Here is a 14,377-nt window from a genome sequence, read left to right as displayed (position 1 = left end):
ACTCTTGGGGATGTCCTGTGCTGAGCCAGGAATTGGACTGGATGATTCTTGTGGGTATCTTTCAACTGAGGATATTTTGTGATTCTGTGAATTCCATTTATTCAAGGAGTTATTGATCTTGGACAAGACTTGGTCCATTGGACCTTGTACTTACATCTTGAAGTCTATATGTTAGCGTGAGAAAATGCAGCTCCATCTATACAATAATACCTTATGGGAAATGTGCTGGAATACCCTGGATGTATACTATACCTGGATACAGTTCCCAGATATGCTGAGCTGGATATCCTTTAGTGGACATCAGGAAAAAGATAACAGGAATGGGATATTCTGAAGCCATTATTATAACTTTCTAATAGTTTCTAATTTCCTGGAAGTAGTTGCGCTTACCCATAACGTCACAGTCAACACTTAGAGGATGCAGTGTGTTCTGGCAAATAATGTTTTGCCAGTACTAAAACAAGACTTAAATTTTACTATGCCATGACAGAACAGGGTCACTGTTTCACCCATGACTGCCTTGGTCTGAGCTGATTTTCATCTGTTTTCAGAACTGGCTGGTGTCCAGGTGATCACTGCCGCACTTCAGCTATAAGGTCTGTGAATGCATCCTGTGGTCAAGCCTGACCAAGCGAGGAAGTCACTACACAACAAAGAATTGTCCTTTATCTCAATTCATTTAGGGTGAGCTGTTGTGCAACTACCAAAAAATCTGGGAACCAGTTGGAAAGTAACAGACTTACAGTCCAGTTGGGACATAGAAAAATACACCCAAATGGACTCTGTTGTTGAGAAAAAAACATAAACATTGTGGTTTCCCCACCAAACAGCTCAGGTCATTGAACACTTCTCTACTCTTTTCCTGAGAAAAATCATTCACTTTGTCATCCAGAGGAACATTGGAAGCCATAACATAATACCATAGAAGGTGAATTGAATAACTTCTTTTATAGACATTCTAAGTGTCAATTAACAAGGATTTTCTTCTTATTTTTTTGGAGGCATTGAGTATTAGTATTGTTGTAACTAGACAATATATCTGCTGTGTTTTCATTAGATTGTTAAGAATAGGCTAATTGTAAATCTTTCCTTCCATACATATGTCATATTCTTTTTGCCCATAATAAGAATCTGAGAATGATACAGTAGAATGTTCATTTTGTGGCATATGACACCATGACATATCTCATCAGAGATATACAGAAACAGACTTTTTTCTAGGCTGAAATAGTACAGTTGTGCAACAATTTCAATATGCCGCTCATTTTAGTGCTTTTCATGAACCAAATCACCCTGTGGAACTTGCAGTCAGTCAATGTATCTGGCAGCGCAGCAGGTACCATTAGGAAATTCCATTAAAATGTCTGACAACAAAAATGTTATATCCAAGCTAAGGGCAGACTGCTGACATATGAGCTTAATTAATATTAAAGCAAAAATATAGTTTATTCCTAGACTTCCTATGCTAAACCCAAAATATCATCTATAAAATTCTAATATCACTGCTATGTCTGTGTAAATAGAAGGCTACTGACAAGCAAACCAGATACAGCTGCTTTCTGTGAAATCTATTTACTTTGAAAGCAGAATGCAGGAGCAGCAGGGATCTTCAACCCCAGTTCTAGTTTTCCAGGAATTGCTACCAGTAGCAACAGGAAAAGCAAGCAGCTAGCTGAAAGCCTCCTGGAATACAGAGTGTCATCTGCAAGGTCCATGCCTACATCAAGTGCTTGCTAGATGATCATGCTAGGCCAGCAGTGATTCTGGTAAACTGGGCATGTAACTGTACTTTGAATGACTTCCACAGATCAGCATGTATAGACATGATCTCCAATCAGAAATGTTGTCATAGTGGTTTCACCAGGTGATTTAGATATTCAGAGACTAACCTTAGCAACACAACAAAATTATGACCTTGTTTTGTATTCTGTAAGCTGAAGGGATACAGGCACTGAGGAATTAAGAAAATAACTTAGAACTTTAAGAGAAAAATAAAGTATGAAGGTAAAACCAGCTATCTATGAGAATATAAAGACTGCATTGAAAGGCAGAAGTGATTTAACAAAAGAGGTTTTAAATAGTGGGTGTGCTGGAGATAAAGAGAGACGCTACATACTTACATTGACAAAAGCAGGAGATGGCAAATGTCTTAAAAAAAAAATGTCTCAAGATAGCAAAAAAGATGTCTACATCTAGTGTGGATACCATCAGAAGAAACTTAATCTCAAGCAAGCAACAGCTGATTAAATGTAGGTGATTGAGAAGTTAACCGGAAGGTTATCTGTGACAGAAAGGCATTGGGACAGTCATTGGCTCAAGACAAGAAATTAAATTATGTAGAAATGATCAAAAAAACCCCCCAAAACATGAATTAGTCTCATTAGATCCTCACTTAGAGGAAATAATGGGAAAATCTGTATTTGCAATAATGAACCACTCTGCATATGAGCTTCTATGAAAAATGCTATTCTGTTCTTATTTATTTTCACCCCTTGCTGTATCTCAGATTCACAGAATGGTTAAAGGTGGTGAGGTACTGGAACAGGTTGGCTACAGAAGATGTGTCTGCCCCATTCATGGATGTGTGTAAGACCAGGTTGGACGGGGCTTTGAACAAACTGGTCTAGTAGAAAGTGCCCCTCTCCATGGCAGTGGTTTGGAACTAGATGATTTTTTTAATCTGCTTTCCAATGAAAATCATTCTATGATTCTATGAAAATATTTTCCTGAGAAAACTTTACATTGTAAGAATGGAGAACATTCCTTGCTTAACCACAGGTTCAACATTTTAACGAGCTGTTATTCCTTGCTGTTATGCATGCAGGCAGTATTCAAAATAGTTCTGTGTGCAAAAGCTCTGCTCCAATTTTAGATATAAATGTACATATTGATTTATACTTAATGAAATACTAAATATAGAAAATATTATGAGAACTATGAGTAAATTATTCAGAGTAAATTTGACAAACTTGTATAAAATAAATAATGTGTTGTAATTTGTGGAAACACAGTTGAACATAATTTATTCAGAAAATGACTGAGTAATCCTTTATGAATGTTAATATTTTCTTTATTGATATCACACATAAATTGCAGATACTATGAACATTTTACAAAATGGTAATGGCCATTCTTAATATTACTAAACAATCATAGATTGACAACTTTAATGAAAGGCATAGGGAACAAAATAATTCCTGAGAGATGTATTTTACATGAACCAGGATTCAAAATGCCCTGACATAATTACAAACTGCCCAAGGCAATGTGTTAGGCCATGTGTTGACACTGTTACCATTTTTGGAGATTTTTTTTTTTTACTAGAATGGGTAGTGGGAAATGCCCAGACAGGGTCAGTAGAATGGTCAGTGAGATATAAGGGGTATGTGTGTGTGTATGTGAATGCTCTGAATAAATGATCATGCTACAACAGGGGCTGGACCTCAAAAAAGAATGAAAAATCTCTGCTGTAAACTAAAACAGCCACTAGAGACCTTCATTTATCCCCATTTTTTCTCAGTCTTTTGGCATTTGTGATAAGCTTAAGAGAGGAGAAAACATTTTTAACTACTCTAAGCAGACCAAAAGAGAAATAAATCTGATCTGAAAGATCTGTTATATAAAGGTGTCCTACTCTGGATTAAAGGTCTGTTTCCACATATTAGCTTTGGGATAGAAACTAAACTGTGGAGAGATTAAACAGAGTCATGTTTGTATCACTCTGGTCTACAGTGAGAACAAATACCATTAGAGAATTTACTTAAGAATTTATTTATTATTTAATGCTGAGGATAAAGCAGACAAATGAATCTTTTTTAACAAGTTAATAAAAACAGTCAGTTAAAAATTAGGAATGAAAAAGAGGGTAATATTCATCCCACATATTGGATATTTTCTTTAAATAGAGTTAGCATTCTACATAAGATTATGATAAAAGTAAGAAATCAAGTGGAATAAAGTTACTGAAAAATGCAGAAATAATTCTATCTCAACTAGACCCTGCACTGAATAATTGGTCAACAAGATACGATTAAGTGAAGCAGCATCATGCAAAATTCCACTGTTCTTGTTCTGCTGTGGATATGCACTTTTGACCATTATTCTGGTCTCAGTAAGTCCCTGGCTTCACCTGCTAGAGTTAGTCCATGAGTTTATTTCACAATGCTTATACTTGTACATAGGCTAGAAGGTAAGAATTAATTGTAATATGTAACACACAGGTAGGTCTATAAACTTGATACCATAGTGCCTAAATTAGAACCCGAAACTCACAACACAGTAAAAAAAAAAACAAAAAACCACACAAACCAAAATCCAGAACAATAGTTATCTATTGAAAGAACACTTAAATATCTCAGTTCAATTATCATAACTGAGCATTCATCCATAAATCAGCACTGAAGTCTACTCTCAATTGGCTTTCAAATCATGATGGAAGTCCAATGCTATGTATTTTATGGCACTCTACTTTACTTGGAATATTTGTCTGAGTAGATACTAAAGCCAGAGAGGTGTCAAATTTATGCTCCCATGAATAGCAGTGTACTCTACAGCACTCAAATAGCCATCAGTATGTCAGTTTTAAATGTGGGCATGACTGAGTATAGATGCTTACAATTCTCTAAGCCTAGGAAAATGTAGAAGTCTAGGATTTTAAACACTTCCACAGCTTGTCTGTTTACAAGTATGCTTTTGTTTATGTTTGCTTCAGATTTTTATCTATGAGCCTGAAGTCCAACCATAAAATGCCCTGTGCCCATAACAAATTTGTTTGAAAACATTTGGAAATTTCAAGATAACTGATGTAATTTTGCTGACATCAAAAGTTCATTAATTTACTGTTTCAATTTCATGTAAGTTTGGGTTCACATGAGTACCAATTTTTAACTGTGAAAGTTTGGCTCACAAATCTCTTTCTAGTTGGCTTAGAAAATCGGGTTTTAATTCAACCAAAATGACTCTCAGACAGAGTTGTCTTTTCTCCAGGTGGTCATACACTCAGGTAATATGATATGTCAGAACATTTTTTCTCATTTAGTACAGTTTTATTATATGATCATGTCCTATTCACCTAGCAGAATTATTTACTTTGTACAGTAATTTCTGCAATCTAATAAACAACCTAAACAAACTGTGTCAAGTAGCTTGCTTACATACTTGTCATAAAACAGATGCTAAAGTGTTTTCTAGCTCTTGCCATAAGTGACTACATAAGGGAAGAACCATTTGTTTCTCAGACACATTGTCTGTAAGATTTCTCTGAGACATGCTCTCCGTGCAGCATGATTTGAGTTTGAAAGACGATCAAACTGCAAACCAAGGTATCCTGCTTTTCCAACACACAGTGCAAGCTTTTTTAAACTCGTCATATATTACCGTGTTACTGAAAGAAGATCCTTTCTGGTACCTGCCTTAGACCCTTGTCTTGATTTGTAACGTCTTCTGAGTCCCTGGCACTAAATCTGGCTTAGTGTTAAGATGCCTAGTCATTTAATGCAACCTCTTTTATGTCAGTACACACATGCTTTGCTTCTGATGGAATATATTTTGAATATGTATTTTTTCCATGACACTTTCCACTTGAAATATTTAGCAGCTGCTTATTTCATTTGGAGGTACAATTGACTTAATATTAGCATATTCAGAGGAGTGAAAGAGTAGTTTTTACTTCCTGTGCCTTAGAGTGATATCTGCAATCCAACCTTTTCAGAAACATATTTTCATTTCTAAATCTTGATATTCAGCTGTTTAATCTGGATCTGACCCTCTATTAGTATTCCAAGATTTCCTTAATTTCCTAAAACAAATTTAGGACATAAGCTACATATATTCTGGTTTTGTTTTTTTTTTTTTCTGACAACCCTGTGAATAAAATGTTGTAATGTTTCAGAAGATCAAAGAATCTGGTTGTGCACTAATGTTTCAATAATGGCATTTGGTCAAATGTTCATTCAGAGAACGTTAAAAGGAAATTGATCAAGATAAAAAGCTTCAAAATATTATGGTAAAAGGAAAAAGCCTCGTTAATTTGAAGTTTGCACACCTAAAGGAACCTTCTTTGGAGTTTACTTATTACAAATAAAGGCCATTTATTACTGTAGCAAAGTGATTATTATGAGTCAAATCAACAACTTTTCTTATATGAAGTGAAATGTTTTATTCTAAAACAGGTAAAGGCTATTAAGTATATGAAAAACAATAACAAAGTCACACGTTTTGGACAAATCCTAACTATCTAGATGTAACTCTAATTCACTTCAGTTGTAAGTTGAAAGTATGAAGGAATTTGCTAGTACAGAACTCATCAATGTCAGAATTGGCTATAACAGACACTACATGCTAAAAGAAGTACAGATATTGCAGAAAAGACTTCAGGAAATTCTTTAAAAAACAAAACTGTCCTAACCCAAACAATTCACACTAGCATGAGTCGTTACATAAGAGTTCACACTTTATCATATTTTATTAATCAAACTTTATAAACCATCTGTGCAATGTTCTTTGCTAACATAAAGTAAAATAAACATAATTATTTATATATTGGTTCATAGAGCTTGTGTATATTTATAGTACGAAAGGGAAGCATTAATATATTAATAGGAATAGAGATACTGTAGCTATCCAGATGAAATAGGTAAGCTAAAATTTTTTACTAGATGAATGGATTGATAGAAAAGCACTGCTGAAAAAACCAGTCCAAAACATCCCATCAATTTTCAGTACTTCAACTCCAACTTCCCACTTCTTAATGCTTTTTCTATAGAGTCTAAATCTCATGTAATTCAGTTACATGTATTGTGCCTGCATATTCCTCATGCCATTTAGATCGTCTATCACTAAACATAAAGGGAGAGAAAAAATAGACTGAGAAAATTGAGCCTTATTTCAAGTTTGCCTCTGAGAAGTAAAAAGAAAGTCTAATAAAATCTTCATACTTAACCTATTTCAGCTACAGAAATTCCTCAATAGACAGTTTTCTACAGTTACAACTGCTTTAAAAAATTTGTCATGAATCTTTATGATCTTCAGGTAGTGGTGTTTTTTTCATATGTTTTCTCTTTAAAAAAATTTAGGACCATTTGGCTCCTATTAAATTTAGACTTTATACAACAATTAGCTAGGGAAAAACTGGTATTTTCTTAAGCTGTATCCTGTGACAGTCATTTTGAAGAGATTTACAAAGACTTGTTGAAATTAAAACATGAGGAAGACAACTGGTGGAAATGCTGAATATTGATAAATACAACTAAAATTATGTACACATACAGAATAAATTACTTGTAATAATGATTCTTGCCTTTAAAAGTCCTCAGTCTGCAATAAAATATCTGAATTTTGCCTACATCTCATGTTCATTGCTTATTAAAAGTTTGGGTGATGATTACAGCTATTAAATTAAAGCTGTGTTAGTGGAGTCTCCACCTGGTGCTGTATGTGAGATTTGAGCTTCAGTGGCTCCATCAGCACTTGGATGTTGAAGCTCTTTCCTTATTCTGCCCTCAGCATCCTTGAGATATCCTTGCCACAGAACAGCCTGCTTCTGGATACTCACACAGTCTGGGCTGCTCCCAGACAACATCCAGTCCCAAATTTCCGGTTATTTTCTTCTAACATTGATGCTTCCACATTTCAGCTAGCACTGTTGTTCAGTCAGTTCAGAAAATATCAGTTACAGTTTAACCACAGTCCAAACCAGGATTCTTTTTCAGCAAATTTGTTCCACCACTGTAAGGCATTGATATTCAAAACCTTATTTTCCTAATTTACATTAAGGCAGACAGAAAGGTCCATGGCATGGAGCTAGCTAAGTGGTGTATGGATGGAATGGAAGCTGTGTAAGTTTTAGACCCAGACAGAGGAGTGGTAAATGTCAGGTGCACAAGATTTACTTTTCTACCTGGAGTAAGGTACCTCCCTCATTCTGGACATTCTGCTTTCACCTCCCAGTCTGAGCCCACCTTAGCTGATCTCTACATGGCTTTGTCCTCAGTACTATGAGAGTCTGTGATGCCAAAGTGGCAGATTTTTTCTGATGATACTATTCCTGCCTTTTCAGAAGTCACTGTTAGCTCAACGTGTTTACCACCAAGAGAGGGATGAACTTTCTTTTAAAGATGATTGGCAATATCAATGAACTAAAAGACAACTTATTCTAAGGTAAATTTGTATTTTGAAAACATTGGTCACACCACAGTCAACCATCTATTATAGAATAAATAATTACTTAATTATTGTTCTCCTAATATACATCCCATTTTTATGATAAACATATGCAAGCAATGTAAACATTTTAGAACTATTGGAATTGCATGCATACAACTGACTAATTAATTTCATAACCAGTGAAAAGAGGTGAAGATATCAGTTATCATATTTTATCTTTAATTCATGCAAAACAGAAAGATATTTCATTTTTACTTTTTTTTTTTTATACTTCTGGAAAAAAAATTTAAAAGGAAGCAAAGAAACTAAGGAGAAAGAGGCAATGGAGTTTTTGTTATTACCCAGCAAGAAACATGTGCAGACATGATAGAGGCAAAGTTATTGTTCAGAACCACCTTTTGGCTGTCTGAACATTTAAGAATTCCCTGAGAGTGGTATGAATTCTAATAGTGGGAGATTGAACTGATGTTGTTTCACCAGAGAAAGGAGACATAGAAGTTTAGGCTTTGGTTTTATGCTCAAAATTTTCTTATGGATAAAGGAGGAAGAAAGAAACATATAAAGGCAAGAATTTAATAATCTTGAAATCTTAATGATTTAAGAATTAATTCTACAATCATTAAAACAATGATTGTAGAATTATTATTAGTCAAGATGCAGCTGTTAAAGAAAAAATATAGAAAGACAAATAAAACAAAGGAAAGAACACCATTCTTACAGACAAAATATCATTAATAATGCCACAGTTAAAATGTGCTATAAAATGTCTATGTTTTTATCTGGTGTTGTGGTCAATCTTCCCCAGCCCTTCTGGGGTCAAGAAAAACAAGGTACATCACCAGGCACATCACGACAAGTTCAAACTGAGCAAGCCTGGTAAATCTTCATCCTGAGGCCTTGCAATCTCAATACACTGCGTGTGGTCTGTAACAGGCAGTGGCAATATTCATAAATAAATGAAATACAATACACACAAAGTACAACATGCCCGGGAGCAGAACGGCAGTTTTAAAACATGCATGTAGAGGATGAACTGTTCAGATTCTTCAGGATATTTTCCCAGCTGTGGTTCTTGGAAAGTAAAGATTGCAAACCCTCTCCTGCTCCCTCTTTTTTTAAGGAATAAGCAGCTTGTGAAAAAAAATAACAACCAGAAACATTCAGCACAAGTGTGCCTTAACAATATCATGTATCACTGAGGATTGCACAACTTTTTGCCTTCTGATTCAGTAACAGCTCTAGCCAAGTCCCCAATAATATTGACAGTGTTTGGTTTTGTTTTTCTCATTTAAAGAAGTCAAGTGTTTTCCAGCTTCTAATTTTTGTAATTAATGCATCAATATTAAATTCAACAGAAAACCAAACATATTTTTGCCAAGCAACTAACAACAGTCTATCATGTGTTTTATATGTTTTAGAGAACAAAACCATGTTTTGAATTCCCTAAAAAAATGTATTGATAATTACAATGTTCATTATACAAATTGAAAGTATCTTACTGAACTATTTTTCTATGGTTACCTACATTTTCATATTATCTCAACTTCAGGGAAATAACCCTGAATAAGATTTGAAAATCACTTCCAGTCTTGTCCTAAGTCCAGGGTCAGTGAAACTGTTGCATTTTTGTTAACTTTGATCTGCTTTAGAAAAACCCTACTTCTTCCCAAAACATTAATTCAGATATACTTTTAAAAAGAAGGTGTGGGGAAACCACAAAATTAAGAATAAAACCAAAACCCATCAAGCAATATTTTCCTAATTTCTCAGAAAACATAAGATCAGAATACTCTGACAGTTATCAAAGGGACTAATTATTTTAGAGATCACTTTTAGTTTTGAGTCTGCCCACAAGACCAATTGACTGCTTTATCATCTTAACCTGCCCCATGATTATCTTTCTTACTTATTTCCAAATGAAAACGCATCTTTTTTTTGAAGAAGAAATACAAGGAATGAAGAAAACAACAGTTCCATTCTCTGCATCTTCTTCAGAAACACTGATAAGATTCAATGCTGAATGAATATTTTAGGTAGGTTTTGTAAGCTACGGCATACATTTCCGTTAGAGTAGATGTTGAATTTTAATCTACTGATTAAAAAATGCAGGAGATTGCAGAGGAAAATGTTTCCACCTCATGCTTGAATAAGATTTTTGTAGGAATCATCCTTAAATATAAAGCAGACCTTAAAAAAAAAAAAAGAAACTTATAAAAAAGCTTCAATTAACATACTAATGAAATAAAAGCACTTGCAAGAGTTTTACCTGAGCATTGATGTCTGTTAAAGTTTTCTTGACAAAGATAAATGAAATGGCTGGATATTTCTTTCTATTGTTTTATTTATTTAGCTTCAGTATGGGTACTCTGAAAAGTCTGGTATTTTATGTTCCTTAAGTGAGAAAAAAACAACCCTTCTACATCAAAAAAGAATTGTATTCATTGCAAAATATAAATTATGACCCTACTTAACATTGAAATTGCATTCTAAGAAAATTCTTTTTTTCCCCCAGTAATCTTCAGAGTTTCAATTTTTAGTAGGGAATTATAATACAATATTTTTTCTTTTTTATTTATGTATTATCACTTTCAATTGATATGATAGTATTATCTTAAAGATATTAAAAAAATCAGTAGAATTCAACTTATTTTACAGTTTTTCAAGTAATTTTTACAATTTTCAATTGAAGTTAAGGATATAATGTCCCTGAATCTTTGTTTCAGGATGGCATACTGCATATTTACTGTGAGTTGCAGAGAGTGATGAAAGAAAGAAAATTTAAATAATTTCAGTAATAGTCCTCATGAAGTTTGTACCAAAATACAATGAAGAAGAAAACCAACCTTTGTATGAGCAGCATCATGTCAGCTGAACCACAACAGAGAGTGCCATGTGTAGTCATTTCTTGAACACTCCCAGGGATGGGTACTCCACCGATTGGTTGAGCAGACTGTTCCTATGTCATTCCAATTCCAGTAAAAATTTTTTCCTAATGTCAACCTTCAATCTCTCCTTGTGCAGTTTGAGGCCATTTCCTCCTCTCCTGTTGCTATGCAGCTTTGCATCAAAACTAGCATTTCCACCTTTAAATCTGGTCAAGGATGTGAAGTGAAACAAAAACAAAGCATGTAAGGTGTGTCTTCATAAAATTTTGAGTATTTTAAAGTAAATATTAATATAACTTTTTGTCGGTATAGAAGCTCTTCACATCTGCTTCTCTTTTCCATGTCTTTGGTTAACTTCAACTTGTCAGCCTTAGTAGGAGTTTCTTCATTGTTCTATTGCTACCTGGTATAAAGAGGAAGAATAAATAAGTACCAACTTGTTTTACACTAACATGCGTATTCTAACTGTAAATGTTAATCTTGTGCTACATGTGAAGAGAGTAGGTGGACTTTGCTGGCTATAGTTATTTTTGCTAAATACATAATATTGAAATATAATTTCAGCATTCCATGCCTGAAACATAAACCTACAATCAAAAGAATTTAATAAACTGTATTTCAGTTTCTTTACAGTAAACTTAAGTCAAACACTGTTCATTTTCTTAATGATATGTCACAAACATGGCATTTACATCATACTCTTTTTTTCCTGGACTGAGCTTTGAATTTATTGTTCAGAAAATAAACTAATGAATGATCATTTACCAAGGTATTTTATAAACCATAAATTTGTGTTCTCTCTCATATAGAAATCAATACTGTATATGAAATCCCTCAATATATTCTCTTTTAATTGCCTGTTTTTAAATACCAACTATTTAATTTAGATATTTTGGTTTTATATTTGAAGTAAAAAACAAACTTTATAATTTTCAGGAAATCAGTGATAGTTTAACAAATTAATACTAGTTATTATTGGGAAAAAAAGGAAATATAAACCAATCCAAATGGCTTTATTTTGATTTTCATAACAAACCATCCTCAGTCACAAGGGTACAGCATTAAAACAATTCAAAGATCTATGAAATAATCAGTGTTCATTTGAATAAATTCAGTTGAGTCTTACATCTAGTCAAAGTGGGGGAGAAGTAAAATGAGGGAATATAAACAGTATGGAGGAAGAAAAATCTTACCGAAGAAAGTGATAATTCTGTCTAGTACATATTGTTGAGACCCTCAATTCATATCATCTTTTGTGAAGTGCTTTCTACAGTGCTTTTTAGGGAACTGAGCCTTTGGAGATGAGTAGGAAGCTGTGAGCTGGACAAACATTCTGTGATTAAGGCGGTATGGAACTTGTTTCTTTGGTTTTTTTTTTACTACTACTAATGGGCTTCTCACTGCTTAACTGTGACATATGAACACGTACTCCTGAATATTTAAAAACTTTCCTAAGAATCAGAGGGCAAATGCTTTCAATTATTTTTCACAGATTTTATGAAAGAGGTATCATGTGCCAGCTACCTGGGAGAGTCTTTGGCTTGGAAGGTCAAATTGTTTTCAGAGACACTAGACATTCAAACAATGAAACATTTATCTCACTTTGCCTCTGATTTCCCCTTGTCCTTTTCTGAACATTTATATTCCTGTAATAATTTCTAGGTTTGTTTATTTTAATTAGGTGCTTTGAAGAATTTAAATATTTAATTTGCTGGCAGATGTTGTACATGGTAGGAGCTGCTTCAAATATATAAATCACTATTGCTCATTGTATGGTCATCCAATTGCTTTCAGAAAAGCTCTGAGTTAAAATCTTTCTAAAATAGTGCTGGTTTTGTCCCAAAATGCCTTCATGCTTTGACTTAAACTGTTTTAAGATCTAATCTTGTTATTTTTTCTGTCCTATCACAAAGGTTAAAATTGTTGACTATGAATAGAGAATTATTTTAAGAATGTAAAGGAGAAAAGCCTAAGACATGAGGGTTTTTTCCTTCTTGTCACTCCTTTCATATGCCCCTGAACACACTCTAAACAGGATAAATGGACCATACCAACATTTAGGAATGTTTGTCTTGAAACCTTGACTAAGCCTACTATGTGGTAAATATGATTGTGGGTTTTTTCTTAAATGTCTAAAATATTCTTTTTCCTATTTTTTATTCTTTACCTTTTTATATAAGTAATGAATACTGGTGAACAATCTGTAGCTAAGAAAATGGTTTATTACAGAAAAGGTTTTGGGCATGACACATTATCTTTTGTTAAGCATGAGTGCCGCCAGAGTATTTTTGAAAAATCTCTTTGTGTAACTCATTGCTGAGCAAGAGTAAAATGAGATGCAATTTCATCTGGCTTGTGGAAATACAAAACACCTAAAAGTTAAAAATTTTGCAATATATATGTTTGTTCATCATCACTGCACTAGGGCAGTTCTTGCTTTTCATAAACGTTATTCCCAATGCTGTGTTTGGAATAAAGGGTTAAGGAATTACAGCAATTAAAAATCTTAGCACTTTTACATGTTTACACACTTTTTAAAATTATTCCAATATACTAATTGGATATTATTCTAATATTGCAATAGAGTTAGAATGAACTACTCATAAATTATCCATGACATTGATCTAACATATTTGCTCTTTTGTAGCAGTGATAGTCTTTTGCATCTTATTTACATATGTACATGAAATGTCAATCACTAAACATGTTTGTTACACAAACTGAATCTTCTCATAAATATGCATAAATATGTTTTCAAATTTGCTATGAGAAAAGTCTTACTAAGTCAGACATACTTTCTTAGTAGATTTCACATCTTACACTTTCTTTAGGGCAATTAATATGATTGAAATACTTCTTGTTTCGTGGTTCTTCTTTGGAGGGCATACATTACATCAAAGGCTGATAAAATTTTGCATATACTGATGATGTGCACTTTAAAATATAACACCTTCCTTAACTCAGTGCATAGATTTAAATCAATCAGAAAAGTAATACCTATGCAATAGATTGAACATCTTAGGGCTGGACAACCATTGTTTGAGAATTGCCATAGTACTCTAAAAAATTTAACCCTTGGTTGTTTTTATATATATCTGAGAATTTAAAATATAAGATTTGATTTCTTTTTGTATTAACATGGAAGGTATCTCCCAGAAATCCTGTTATTGCTTCTTAAATTCAGCCTTGGATTAAGATGCCACATCCATTCTTCAGTACCAATTACTGAAACAGAGCTCTTGCACTTAAAGGAGGGGAGGCCATGTCTACCAGTTTTGGACAGCCACAGAAGCTCTGAGATTTGATAACATAAAAAATAAGATCATGTT

Source organism: Camarhynchus parvulus, chromosome 4 (genome assembly GCF_901933205.1).
Source record: "Camarhynchus parvulus chromosome 4, STF_HiC, whole genome shotgun sequence".
In the NCBI taxonomy this organism is placed as follows: domain Eukaryota; kingdom Metazoa; phylum Chordata; class Aves; order Passeriformes; family Thraupidae; genus Camarhynchus; species Camarhynchus parvulus.
This window is presented reverse-complemented; position numbering follows the sequence as displayed.